General features: G+C 37.6%; 1 pseudogene across 1 annotated transcript in view; it reads right to left on the reverse strand.

Moving 5' to 3' along the window:
• LOC309601675 (protein hinderin-like) overlaps window positions 1–14,215 on the reverse strand; it is a 158,145-nt pseudogene that overhangs the window by 129,629 nt on the left and 14,301 nt on the right. Inside the window, exon 5 of the transcript XR_014230903.1 lies at window positions 8,792–8,915. The product of XR_014230903.1 is annotated as a protein hinderin-like (transcript). The remainder of the gene's footprint in view (window positions 1–8,791; window positions 8,916–14,215) is intronic.

Consider the following 14,215-nt stretch of genomic DNA (forward strand, 5'->3'; position numbering starts at 1 on the left):
CTGATGTTGACTGTTTAGATGCTGCCTATTGATTCTGGATAATTTCATAACATGAACAATGTGGCTAGTTTGTGCTCTAAGGCACTAGCTAGGATTAAACATAGAAAGCTGAGCTTTAAATGAATCTCCAGTCATTGATCCATTTGAACACTCAACATTACAGTATGTTTCACTTTGGTTTAGTTTAAAAGTTCATGAAAAATTCAAAATATCTTATTTACCCAATAGTCCTTGACTACATTTAAGAAGTTCTTAAATACATACATTATTTAGCCAATACTGCCGTTACAGAATAGCGTATAACTATTCAGGGACTTTTTAATAAGTTCAGCTTTTATTCAATAGACCATAATGGTTGCTTAGAAACATTTACTAGTAGGACACCTATAACAAAAGTAAGGGAAACACCTTCAAAGAGTGAAGCAGTTGGATAAAATGTAAGAAAGGAGCAAAATATTAATTTTTCATTCTCCTCACATGCCATCAAACAAATTACGATGCACAAAAAGATATATAGTATGCATTCACATATGAAAAATAGGAAGGGAAAAATTTAAAACTATAAGCTGAGGGAGGCAAGTTGAGAAATAAAAGAAAAATTATGATGGCCATTCCAATCCCTCCATTTGTAAATGGTCAGAAACTATACTATCAGGAACTGTACTACAGAAACTATGACAAAAGCCAAAATCATCTTAGACTTAGCCAAAGTTAAACTCTAAAAGTGTTACTGAGTTTTAAATAAATAGCCTGATTTTCAAAAGCACTAGGCAGCACAAGTTTCCTGCAAACGACAAATTTTTCTCCATATAGAAATTTTCTTCTTGCCTTTTATTAATTGGGGGGGGGGCAACAAGGCAGGGATCCAACTTTCATATATACATGCTTAACTATACAGTTAATTTCCATACCCCATTTCTCTATGACACTCTGTGTTGTCATTGTGAGTTCAGACTAACTGTCCTTTTGCAAACAGCAGCCCTGGGGAGGTGCGCGCACACGCACACATATATATCTGTTAAGCAGGACATGAGGACCACACATTCAACAAAGTATATTGCCAAAGGCTTGCTATGCAAGACCTTTTATTTTGTTTCTTCACCTGTGATGACAACTTGGTGGGTTAGATTAAAAAAGGAAAAGAAATAGAAGTGCCTATTTCTCTCCCCATTTTCAGAAAAGCAAATTCAACGTTATAGAGAAAAGTAAGCATGACAGAACAAACAAGTAAATTCTGTACTCTGAAACCTGCTTTTCTATCATTTTATTCTTTGGCATTAAGCAAGTCAGCAACTATTTTTCTTCTGAAAAATAATACTAATTCTACATTAACACAGAAAGATAGGAAAAGGAGAAAACATGTAAATAGCACTAATTTATGAGTATATGCAAGAGTAAAATTTATGAGTATATGCAAGAGTAATGTAATGAACAGTACTATGGCAAAACTAAAAGCATTTTATTAAAGACTCTAGATAATGCTTATAAGAAGCCCATTATTCTTCCAGCAAATGAATAATCTATGTCTCACTAACAATATCAGCAAATGAACTGTTTTAGTCAAATTAATATTCATAAAATCAACTAATTAAGTAGTCCTAAGTTACAATATTAAGGACATATGTAAACAGAGTCTGTAACCATTTTTAAGACTAGCCAAGTAAATCATATGAGATTTTTTGTATGAACTTGGCTGGGTCTTCAAATCAACACATCATGCTCAGTCAGAAAATAATTCCAACAAAAAGCTTAAGTAATCCAGGTACATTCTAAATATAAACCAAAACAGTGGTTTAGTAGGGCTGATGAGTTTAAATTCACAAAAAGAAAAAAATAAGTTTGTAATAAATAGAATCTCTTCTTCCCTTTGCCTCCCTATTCTTTGTCTCCAAAATGATAATTTGAGCATAGCTTAGAATTCAAGAACCAATTTTTTTTTTTTTTTTAAGAAGTTTCCTCTTCCCCAATTAATAAATCTTCACAGAAATGTTAAGGCTGTTTTTGCTTCTTCATTTATGCAACACCATCAAATTTAGATGAAAAAATCCTTAATGGTGATAACAAGAAAAGCTAAAGACCATAACATAATTTCTTTGGGCTTTGAAATAACAGTAGTATTTGTTTCTTAATAATCTCATTATTTTTTTTCTTAAAACATCTATCATGACACTACTGGGGCATCTTACAAAAGATATTTTCCTGTTTCTTAAATTAAATCATATTTGGGACCTAAATTAATAATAGGTGCTTGAAAATATGCCAGAAAAAAAAAAAAAAAGGAAAGTCAGCAGCTTTTCTCTTAACAGCTCCTAGCAGAAGTGGAAGAACAGGCAGCGCAAGTATCCTAAGAGCATAACGTGGTACGCGCTGCTCATCCCTTATTCTGAAAATGCAAATGAAACAATCAAAATAAGAACATTGAAATTGCAAGTCAAACACTCCAAAGGCAATGCCAGAATTTAGATTGCTAGAAGCACTGTTCAGTCACCCAGTATGTATCCATCATGATCTGGGAACACAGAAGCAAAGAGAAGACAAATACTAAGAGCGGATGCTGAGGAAGACATGGAGGTAGGTCACACATGGTGAGCCTTCTCACATGAGCTGAGTCCCAAATTCTGTTTCAAAGTTTGGAGGGTGCTAGAATACACTGAACAGACACATCCCTGCTTTCATCAGCTGTCTCACAATCATCTGACTGATCATAGGCCACCTGTCTCCATCCTGGCTCTTCCTTAACCCTGACTGCTTATCCCAAACACTTTTGAACTTGTCAGTCACAGGCTTTACTTCTTTCACATCAGCCATGCCCAGCCCAAACTCCTTTTCCAAGTATCTCCTTCCAGGCACGTTCTAGTTTTCACTTCCCCAGTACAGCCACCACTTATGTTTTCCCCTCTACCTCCTGCTTAATCTTCCCTTTCAGAAGATAAATTTTTTCCACCACTTTCCCATCCTCATAGCTATAAGACGCTTTCATTGTGGAGGGCATCAAAAGAATGGGAGCACCTGTTACTGGACTTTCCAGTTTGGCCCAATTGGACATATTTTAGCAAGAACAGCAAAAGATGTCATCACAGCACATGTACCTTACATCACTAAGCATCACATCTCCAAAGAACAGCAGCACTAGAACTTTTTAGAAAAAAAGCTATAAGAGTTTATTATAGACAAAATAAAGGTTTGATCCTCTTTTGGTTTTGGAACTGGCTGAAACACTTTAGATTAAGGTTCTTTTGAAAAAAAGTCAGTTTCAAGCAGGAACGTCCTGTGAAAACCTAAGCCAAAACATCTATTTTTGACCAAATTATAAGATAATACGACAGGTCTAACGATACTGCTTTAGGGAAAAGGAGTAGACCAGACAGCTGCTTGAAATCCCTAATTTTCCTTAATTCTGTGATAATAAGTATTTGGTAACCCTGATAACAGGCTGGCCTATTTATGATTCACAGTGTGCTCATCAGGGTTGTCCTATTAACTACATGCCCTAGTAAGAACTACTCAAATTTCAAAGTTTCAACTGCAATGGAAGGATAGAATTGACTTTTAAGTTTGCATGAAATTTTAGTTCTTGTTCCCTACCCATTAACACTGACCAATTCCAAAGCAAATGTAAGCTTAGGTTTGCCATGGTTTAACCCCAGCTAGCAACTAAGCATCACACAGCCGCTCACTCACTTCCCCCCACCGGTGGGATGGGGGAGAGAATCGGAAGGATAAAAGGGAGAAAACTCATGGGTTGAGATAAGAACAGTTTAATAATTGAAGTAAAATAAATTAGAACAGTTAAATAGGCAAAGCAAAAGCTGCGGGCGGGCAAACAAAGGAAAACAAGGAATTCATTCACTATTTCCCATTGGCAGGCAGGTGTTCAGCCATCCCCAGGAAAGCAGGGCTCCATCACACATAACAGTTACTTGGGAAGACAAACGCCATCACGCCAAACGTCCCCCCCTTCCTTCTTCTTCCCCCAGTTTATATACTGGGCATGACATCATATGGTATGGAATAGCCCTTTGGCCAGTCTGGGTCAGCTGTCCTGGCTGTGCCCCCTCCCAGCTTCTTGTGCACCTGGCAGAGCATGGGAAGCTGAAAAGTCTTTGTGATACAAAAATTCCCGGATGCTTCTCCTCACAGTCCGAATCTCCCCAAGGGAGAAATGGAGCATTCAGAGAGTCCCTGAAATGAAACTCAATAGCAACGAAGTTACTATTAAGCAGGTATCCTTTATTGCAGCGCTGGGCAGCACTGGGGATTCTCCACCATAAGTGCGCCACCGATTTGGTAGACTTTCAGAGATTATGAAGTCCTACATATTCACAGGATTTCCGAGAAATTATTTACATAAACATGAGATTTCCTGGAACTTATTAACATATGCAAATGTCCGATCCGCATGCGCAGTCGTCTCCCGTGGTGGTCTTCAGGTGGTCTTTGGGGGTCTTCAGATGAAGGCTCGTAGTCTTCTTCGCTGTGTTCGCTGATTGACCTTTGCTTCTGCGCAAACTCAGTCCTAGGATCACGTAAACGGTGCCCTTCAAGGCTGTTGTCATTCTTTTGTGACCTCCTGTCTTCCGTGCATTTGTTCTCCCAAGGCCCGGTTGTCTGGGATGGGATTATCCCGGAGCCCCCTTATCTTACAACCATTCTAACTGCTCCCTAAATCACAAAGGCCTTTCTTTTGTTTAGTTAAGTGACTAAGATATTTAAAATATCCTCCTTGCCCCTAGACTTTAATTCTTTCAGGAGGCATTTTGAGGCAGTGGCTTTGTCTATCTTGGCTTTAACCCTTTCACTTGACCAGTGTAAGCACTACTTAGCAAGAACTTAGCACTACTTAGCAAGAACCAAAACATCAGTGTGTTATCAACATTATTCTCATCCTAAACCCAAAACACAGCACTATACCAGCTACTAAGAAGAAAATTAACTCTATCCCAGCTGAAACCAGGACAGGTTGCAGACAGGTATTGTTTTGTTAAAACTGGTAACTTAAAGTTTACTTTAAGTAACTCTCCTACACCCCAAAGCTTTTGTCATAGTTCATGAGCAATTAATTCAAATGGATGGGTCCACATTGCTTCTCAAAAAAAAAAAAAAAAAAAAAAACAAACCAAAAAAACAAAAAACAACCACAAAATGAGGAAAAATCTGCCTTTAAAGTAGGGATTTCAAGCACACAAAGCATATCTTTGTTGCAAGAGTCTTAAGAAAAAAAAAAAACAAACAACAAAAAACATGTTGCTAAAAAAAAAACCCAAACACACAAACAACAACACGCTCCCCGTGCTATTCAAATTAAACCTTTACCAGGTTGAAATTACTCTTACTGGATAGCTGCAGTTATATCAGAAACACCAATTTATTATTGTAGGGTAATTTTAAATACTGAGCTAGCTAAAGTAATTTTATGGAGAATAAATTAGCTTTGGGGGAGAAAAAAAAAGTAAGTAAAATTGATTTTACCAGACTTGAAGGTTTTTTTCTTATGGTATTATATCCCTGATATCTTATTTGCAAGTGAATTCTGTACATTTCAGAAGAACTTGAAGAATTTCAAGTTGCTGTACTTGAAAATAGCCAGAATCTGTATTCAACTTTGGCAAGTCATTTCTACCATTGCTTGTCTCTGCAACAAGCTTTAAGATAAAAAATTAACTGATCAGAGGTACGTTGAGGATCTGAATAATTCATGTATGATAGGCAAGTATTGCAGTAGTTAAAATTATATTGTTTTAAATTATAAACTTTTTTTATATTTCTAGGTTTTACAGAGTTTTATGAAGTGTAAAATTGCATGCATTAACCTTCTGCCATGTCTACCAGACTTCTGAAAAAGTATTCATGCTTGTGCAATCTATTTCTAGTAAAGGAAAAAAAAAAAAAAACAAACCCAACAAAAAAAAAACCAAGCCCCCCCCAAACCCAACAAAAAAAAAAAACCCAACAAAAAAACACAAGCAAGCATGCCTACTTCCCAGTAGCCAAATAAACCTCAGATGAATTAGTGAAATCTTTATGTGCATAAATTAAAAAATATTAAACAGGAACATACATCCCACTGTTTGTGTGTTTGGGTTTTTTTTTTAGCAACATGTTTTTTGTTGTTTGTTTTTTTTTTTTCTTAAGACTCTTGCAACAAAGATATGCTTTGTGTGCTTGAAATCCCTACTTTAAAGGCAGATTTTTCCTCATTTTGTGGTTGTTTTTTGTTTTTTTGGTTTGTTTTTTTTTTTTTTTTTTTTTGAGAAGCAATGTGGACCCATCCATTTGAATTAATTGCTCATGAACTATGACAAAAGCTTTGGGGTGTAGGAGAGTTACTTAAAGTAAACTTTAAGTTACCAGTTTTAACAAAACAATACCTGTCTGCAACCTGTCCTGGTTTCAGCTGGGATAGAGTTAATTTTCTTCTTAGTAGCTGGTATAGTGCTGTGTTTTGGGTTTAGGATGAGAATAATGTTGATAACACACTGATGTTTTGGTTCTTGCTAAGTAGTGCTAAGTTCTTGCTAAGTAGTGCTTACACTGGTCAAGTGAAAGGGTTAAAGCCAAGATAGACAAAGCCACTGCCTCAAAATGCCTCCTGAAAGAATTAAAGTCTAGGGGCAAGGAGGATATTTTAAATATCTTAGTCACTTAACTAAACAAAAGAAAGGCCTTTGTGATTTAGGGAGCAGTTAGAATGGTTGTAAGATAAGGGGGCTCCGGGATAATCCCATCCCAGACAACCGGGCCTTGGGAGAACAAATGCACGGAAGACAGGAGGTCACAAAAGAATGACAACAGCCTTGAAGGGCACCGTTTACGTGATCCTAGGACTGAGTTTGCGCAGAAGCAAAGGTCAATCAGCGAACACAGTGAAGAAGACTACGAGCCTTCATCTGAAGACCCCCAAAGACCACCTGAAGACCACCACGGGAGACGACTGCGCATGCGGATCGGACATTTGCATATGTTAATAAGTTCCAGGAAATCTCATGTTTATGTAAATGATTTCTCGGAAATCCTGTGAATATGTAGGACTTCATAATCTCTGAAAGTCTACCAAATCGGTGGCGCACTTATGGTGGAGAATCCCCAGTGCTGCCCAGCGCTGCAATAAAGGATACCTGCTTAATAGTAACTTCGTTGCTATTGAGTTTCATTTCAGGGACTCTCTGAATGCTCCATTTCTCCCTTGGGGAGATTCGGACTGTGAGGAGAAGCATCCGGGAATTTTTGTATCACCACCCACATTCATGAGCTGACTGAATACACAAGACATAATATACAACAATACTGACTTCAGTGAAATCGATGTAAAAGAGCTGTAGTCGCATCTAATGGCTCTTAAATACATCAGATGTAATATTTTCCAGGAACTGCTCCATGCCCAGCTAAGCTTATTGATGTGCATAAGCATACTGATATACAAACAGACCAAATTATTTCTATCAATATAAGTGCTGTTGTGCTACAAGGGATCTTCTGGGTCATCAAGGGCAATCCCCTGACAACAGAGACAACATATCACTGAATTACTTTCATAAGCCAACCAAGCTCCATCATAAAAAAAGCTTTTTTTGTTAAGCCTTCCAGTGCTAAACTGTGGAATATGATTGCTTGAATTTTCAAGAACCCTCCTCTAACTTCATGTTTAAGTTTTCTAACTTCATGTTTAAGTTTGTGGATTTTTTTATCTCAATTTATTTCTGTTCCAACACTGGCCTATAGCTTGAAGAGTCCCTTTTTGTCTCAGCATTGTCTCTCCCCCTATTCACCTTACCACCATCTCGACCTACTTCTATATGGCCAGTCACTATTCATAAGCATATGCACACACACTTTAGTCTCTTCTCAGAAAATAGCTTCTCCAGGCCCCCCATCATCTTAAGTAGCCCTTCTCCACAACTTTTGTCACTAACTTCATTTTTTACTTGAACAAGGGATGACTTGGGACTGAAAAGAGTATTGCACACTAGGTTTCATCAATGCTTTTTAAAATAGCATTAGTATCCTCCCTACTTGAAATACAGCTCCTGATGAATCACATACTATTTGCTTTTGCTGTAGTTGCAGCATTGTCTCTTCTATATCCTACTGTAGTCAACCGCTAGCCTTCTGAGGAATTAAACAAGAAAGCATCAATATCAAAGATTTGGAAGAGAAATGAGCAAGAGCATTTTGTAAAGGTCTCTCACATCACACTGAAGGAAAATTGTAATTCCTGCAACATTGACTTTGCATGTGGTATTCCAGGATTGGGACTAAGCATATGCAGTTTAACAAAAATGGAAGTCACAGCCTGCAAGAAAAGAGAATCAGCTAACTTTATATAAAAAACAAACAAACAAAAGCTACACCAAAACAAGTCTCAACTGGCTAAACCTCCTAGTACATATATACAGTTTAAATGCCTTCAGTGTAAGTTGTCTTTCTGTGGACACAGAGAGCACTGGAATACCATGCAAGTTTTAGACCTCAATTACAACAACCTAACAGGATTAAGTAAAAAAAAAAAAAAAACAAAAAAACAAAACCAAAAAACTATAACCATATTTTAATGCATAAATTCCTTATTGTCATTTTTAGTTGACAAATATCTATTTCATAGCAAAACATCATCATAGGAACAGCTGGATGGCAGTTTTAAGTTCAAATGAACCAGCGTCACATTCTAACAAGTCATCTCTGATTGCTTTTGAATAGCAGCACATGCAGATTTATTCTCTGCCATAAATTAGAACAATTATTTCTCTGTAGTTCACTTTTTATTTCAGACAGTGAGCCCCTACACATATTTTTAAAGGATATCTTTCCTTTCCTTGATGATAAATTCATTCTGTTCCTCTAGCTGTCTGATCTTCTTCTCAAATGACTCCTGTTCAGCTTTCAGCCATTCTTCTGTCACCTCCTTTTCTTTGCTTACCCTGAAAAGAATTTGAGAGAAATAAAATACATGCCCATAACCGCAGTGCCTGACTTCTAACTCCTCCACTTTCCAGGTAAATGGATATCACCCTCTCCACCCTTAAACAGGTTAGTTCCTCATAATGTTTATTTTATTATATTACACTGGAAGATGCATATGACTTTATGCAATACATTATTTTTTCAAAGACACTGGTCTCACTAGAGTACATGCACATTAATGGGCAGCATGGAACAACAAAGTAAGGACCTGAACCCACAATTAGATTTGTGCAGTCTGATTCCCTGCAGCCATAATGAAGACACACCAGGATTTTTACAAACCTAGGGCACATAGACAGATGACTCAAGTGGGAGAGCTTAGCTGCTGAGACAGGAAGGAAGTTGAAAAACTTTTCTGTTTCTTAATCTATAAATTAATCCTTCTTTCACATTTACTGGTCAAATATAAGTCCAGGAAAGGAATCGTTTTTCTTGTTAGTTTTCTCCAAACAAACCAGTTTGTCCTCTTCTGGGGATTTTAAAATATCAAGCTGCAGGAATAAATTTTCCTTTCTGTCTGGGCCATGGCACCCTGTATCTTGCTGCTCAGTGTAAATAACTGGATCAAGATTAAAAGATGACAATATGAGAAAGGTTTACAATGATCATTTATTCTGCACCTCAAGAGCAGGCTGTAAAAACAATTATTCTGGTATCACATAGGCAAGACCACCATTATGCACAGATCCTGTAACTATGCTAAAAAACATGGCTTAGAAATCACAGTTCTATAAAAGCTCTACAAAAATATTAAGTAATGAGCTTAGACTAATAAATATTATTGCTCTGCACTTAGGCAATTTCTGTTGCTAAAGGCTCTTAAAATTCAGTCTTTTATGATGATGACGATGAAACAGCTGCCACAACACAGGTGACAGGAGACCAAAGCAGTACAACTTTCAGAAAACTTCAATTTTAACTTCCTTTAAGTGGAACAATCCTATAGGAAGAGAAAAGGGGGGGGGGGATATAAAATAGTGGACTAAGCCTTCCACTTGTCCCATCAGACTCATTGGCATTCCTAACAGAGAACTCCATTCAGGGACTGAGCCATCCATTTGACATCATGACATTTCCCTTAAGAGGGCATGGATTTGTTTTGATATTCCAGTGGAAAAAACATAAATACCACAATTGGGTCACCCCCCTGGGGTGAACTATAGACAGGCAGCATTCCCCAACTCTAAGATCAACCCACAGCCCTTCCCACAACAGCTCGAGGAGACTGCATGAAGTTGGAAGCAATTAATAATACTGAAATTCACACCTTTTCTCTACAAACCTGGAGGGAGAAAAATAACATATAACATATAGCATATAATCAAATTCTGTAAATTAGAGCAGTTTGAAAGCTTGGAACAAACTATTAATTGGAAAGTTTCTAAATTACACAAAAAAGACATGAATTTAGCATAAAAACATTCCACTATTCATATGTCCATGGTCTCATTTACAATCCTGTCCCCAGCAGTGTTCATCAACTCATTCCTAGGCCCCTTTCCCTCCACTCAAAGGCTGTCAAAAGGAGTGTGCACACATCAGAAAATAAACAATGAAAAGGGAACCAGCTGTATTAACTCTGGATCCATCCCAACACCTATGTACTCCTTAGTTAAGCAGGCAACAAACTTTTGAAAACTATCTACCATACATCCTTGCTCCTTGATGCAGTTACAACTACAGTACATATGCCACAGGCTGCAGACCCAGGCTTTTGCATCTAACCACGAGTTTGTTTTCTCTGAATCTAGAGCAATCAGATAAGTGACTACAGCATATATGACCTTCCTTCACATAATCAGTGAAAGATGCAAGAATGTTTCCTGTTCCTTAGGGGGGGGGGGAGTAGAGAACAGAGAATAAAAACCATCAATGAGAAAAAGACAATGAAGACAGCAATGACCATGTAGATGAAAGACAGGAAGGAAACAAAAACAGAGAAAGAAAAAAAAAAAAAAAAAGATCAGAAGAGAGGACAAGCATCATTTCCAGGGCACTATAAAAGGGAAGAAGCTTGCTTACTAACTGCAGGAGTGATACTACATTAGAAAAAGGTTCAGGACAACTGAAACACTGGGCCATGCTGGCACCTAAGAATATTAAAATCAAACAACAGCATAAGAAAATAAGATAAGGTAAGAAAGACCAGAGCACTAGAGAAATTAGACTAAACCTAGCAGGTTTAGATTCTGTGATTTGCTGCTTATATCAGTCTGCATCACATTCGCGTGCTATGTTTGTATTTAACATAGATCACAGCAAGCTGTCATACTCCCAGACATATGAACATATTGTGCTACATATCTTATGCAGTAAATGACTGAGAACAGTAAGGGATCTTAGAAGAAACATGGCAGTATGTGTTTATGTATCACAAAGCAGGAGACAGCCCATAAAGGGCAGGTGAGATATAGAAGACAGTTACTCACAGGAGGTGGCAAAAGGAAGTTAAAGGAATACAAGAATGTATGGGTTTATGTCACATCCTACATATAGCTCAGTGAGATTTTTTTTTATATACTTATTTCTTTGCCTTCTGGAAGTAGAGAACAGATGATTTTTAGCAGAACTAGGAAGGACTTCACTGATGCCAAACAGAAACATTACAAGGCTCATAATGCTCCTCAAAAGGATTTTCACCCGCTTTTCATCCGCTCGTGCTCAGAAAAGAGCAGTGAAAGAATGAAGGCACCGCAACTACAATGGGCACAACTGCTCCATTGGGCAATGCACTGGTGTCTAGCTCCATTATCATTGTTTCCAGGAAGAGAGGACTGACAGCTGAGAGCGAAGATGACAAATCAGTAGAACTATTCCTGCTGTTCTGCATCTGCAACATTTCCTTGCATGCAATTTACATTCACCTATCTTGTGTCATAGGATACACACCATCTTTGTTCAAGATTTGCTTTAAATTCAACACTTCAAAGCTTATGTAATTCTAGATGCATCTAAATAAAGATTTTAATTTTATTTTACAGGAGCCTCTGAAGGAAAAGAAAAAATCATAATGCAGATATAGTGACAAAAAACCCTCCTAGGACATCAGCCTTAGGGTTCAAATTAATTCATAATTCACCAGTTCCAATTATTATGGTGTGTTCCCAAGTCCACTGCTGATACTAGTAGTTCTGTCTGATCTGAAGAAGGAATTGATCAACAAGTTTGCTGATGACACTGACTCATTCCACTGAGTAAGCAGGATTGATGCTCTCCAGGTGGAATTTTTGAAGCACTGCACAGGTCAACAGCACTTCAAGTTTTATTTGTCTAATGAAAAACTGGCATGCACAAGGAAGAGCCATGATAATACTCACATCAACACTACACCAGGGACAAAACTCAAAAGAACTCTTCCTGACTGAAGGCACTTACAATCTTTACAAAAGAAAAGAGCTGAAAAAGCAAATTAAAAATAGTGTTTTCTACTTTTTAAAAATGTTAGAAAAAAAATTGACCTTTTACCAAGAGAAATCTGAATGCATTAAGTTCTGTGGCTGAGCAAGTTAAGACAGAAGACAAAATAAGCAAAAAGCAGACACACAGACACTTGGAAACTTCATTGATCAGTCCTATACTCGTTGGGAACATTTATCTTTTAGGGAACACTCACCTGATACTAGCCTGCCAACTAGCTAGCAAAGATGAAAATATTTTGGTGACCATTCTCGAAAACCACAGGTTTTACATTCCAAGCAAAGAATGGCATCTGGAACAGGCAAGACCACAGGGGGAGGAAAAATGAAGCAAGGACCAAGATAAGGGCATCATGCAGAGCCCAGCACATGCAGAATCCATGGAATTAAATCAGGTATTCCAAGTGAAAGATGCACTCCAAAAAGATGAAACAAGAACTTTTCATGCCAGAGTTGATCACAACATGCCTCTGGCAGAACTGAGCAACAAAGTAACTTTTAATACCAGCACTGCAGGAAGAGAGAATGGCAGCATTTTTTGTCTAAGGACACTGTTCACAAATCTGATACATTTTACTCAAGTATCATGGGCAGTTTGTATGAATTAAACAAAAAAACCCCAACAATCCCAAAACAAAATTTATCCATTGTGCAGCAGTTTCAATTATATGATATGCAACTTGCAAAATAATACAAAACTAGATCTCACAGCATGAATTTATAGCTACAAATGACTTTTTAAGCACAAAAGGTAAGTGTGATTGGTGATACAATAATCCTAGGCATGGCTTTACCTATCAACAAGAAGTAATTTTCAGACAAGCTTAGGGATATCTCATTTGCAGTCTCACTGCCTGACCAATTAAGAGAACTGCAACACAATATTGTCTCCTAAAGTAGCACATAAAAAAAAGAAGAAAAGATCTTGACATTGAAGTTAAAGCCAGGTAACAATTTGGTTAAATATGAGGTAGTATAACCCAGGAGAGAAGGGAAACCAAGAGGCCAAACACTGCAGATTTGTAATACGGGCTTCCACAGGCAAGTTGTCCTTCAACGATCCTCAGTGCTGGAAGAAAAACACTTAAACAGCAAATATATGCTACAATAGTTTTACTGTCCTCCTTTGTAATGGTTTCCAGTTCTATAACCAAATTAACCTTCTGTTTTGATTCCCATTTTCACCTTTTGTTGGAAAAAATTCAATTTTAGTTGGCCAATTTCATCTTCATATCGGGATAAAAAGTCCACATAGAGCAATGCCAGTAGAAAAGACTAGCATCCCAGACTGCCAGCACCCTACAAAGGATTTAGGAATCCAAGGTCTTGGGAAAAAGGAAGCACTTTCTCAATAAGGAACAAAGGGCTGTCTGAAGGCTGTTTTACTAGCTGCTGGGTACAAGTCTTTCTGGGCATGCCAGTGGTCTTTGCCAGAAAGACACTAATCTGATAGCAAAACCCATCTTGTATCTCATTTGAAAAAGGCAATCACTCCCTCCCTTGGGTGGATAAGGGCATTATGATACCTTTCTACCTAAATTGCTTTCGAAAATTTGTTTGCAAAAACAAACATGAAAAAAAGCTAGCTCCCCGTTATCTTATCTAAAGAAAGAAAGAATACAAAGCAGTTAGATAGCAATTCTCACCCCTAAAAACAAAAATTAAACTTTCATGAACCGTTCTATGTCACTTAGTCAATGCCTCTGTTCACTCAAAAGCAAATTGCATATGTGAGCTGTACAGGCATATGTGAACTGTGCAGGCAGGGAATAAGTATTTCTGATGTAGACGTCATAGTAGGAGCCAGAAAGTCACAGTACTATGGCTATATATCAGTTAGG

Source organism: Platalea leucorodia, assembly GCF_965183815.1.
Source record: "Platalea leucorodia genome assembly, chromosome: W".
Lineage (NCBI taxonomy): Eukaryota > Metazoa > Chordata > Aves > Pelecaniformes > Threskiornithidae > Platalea > Platalea leucorodia.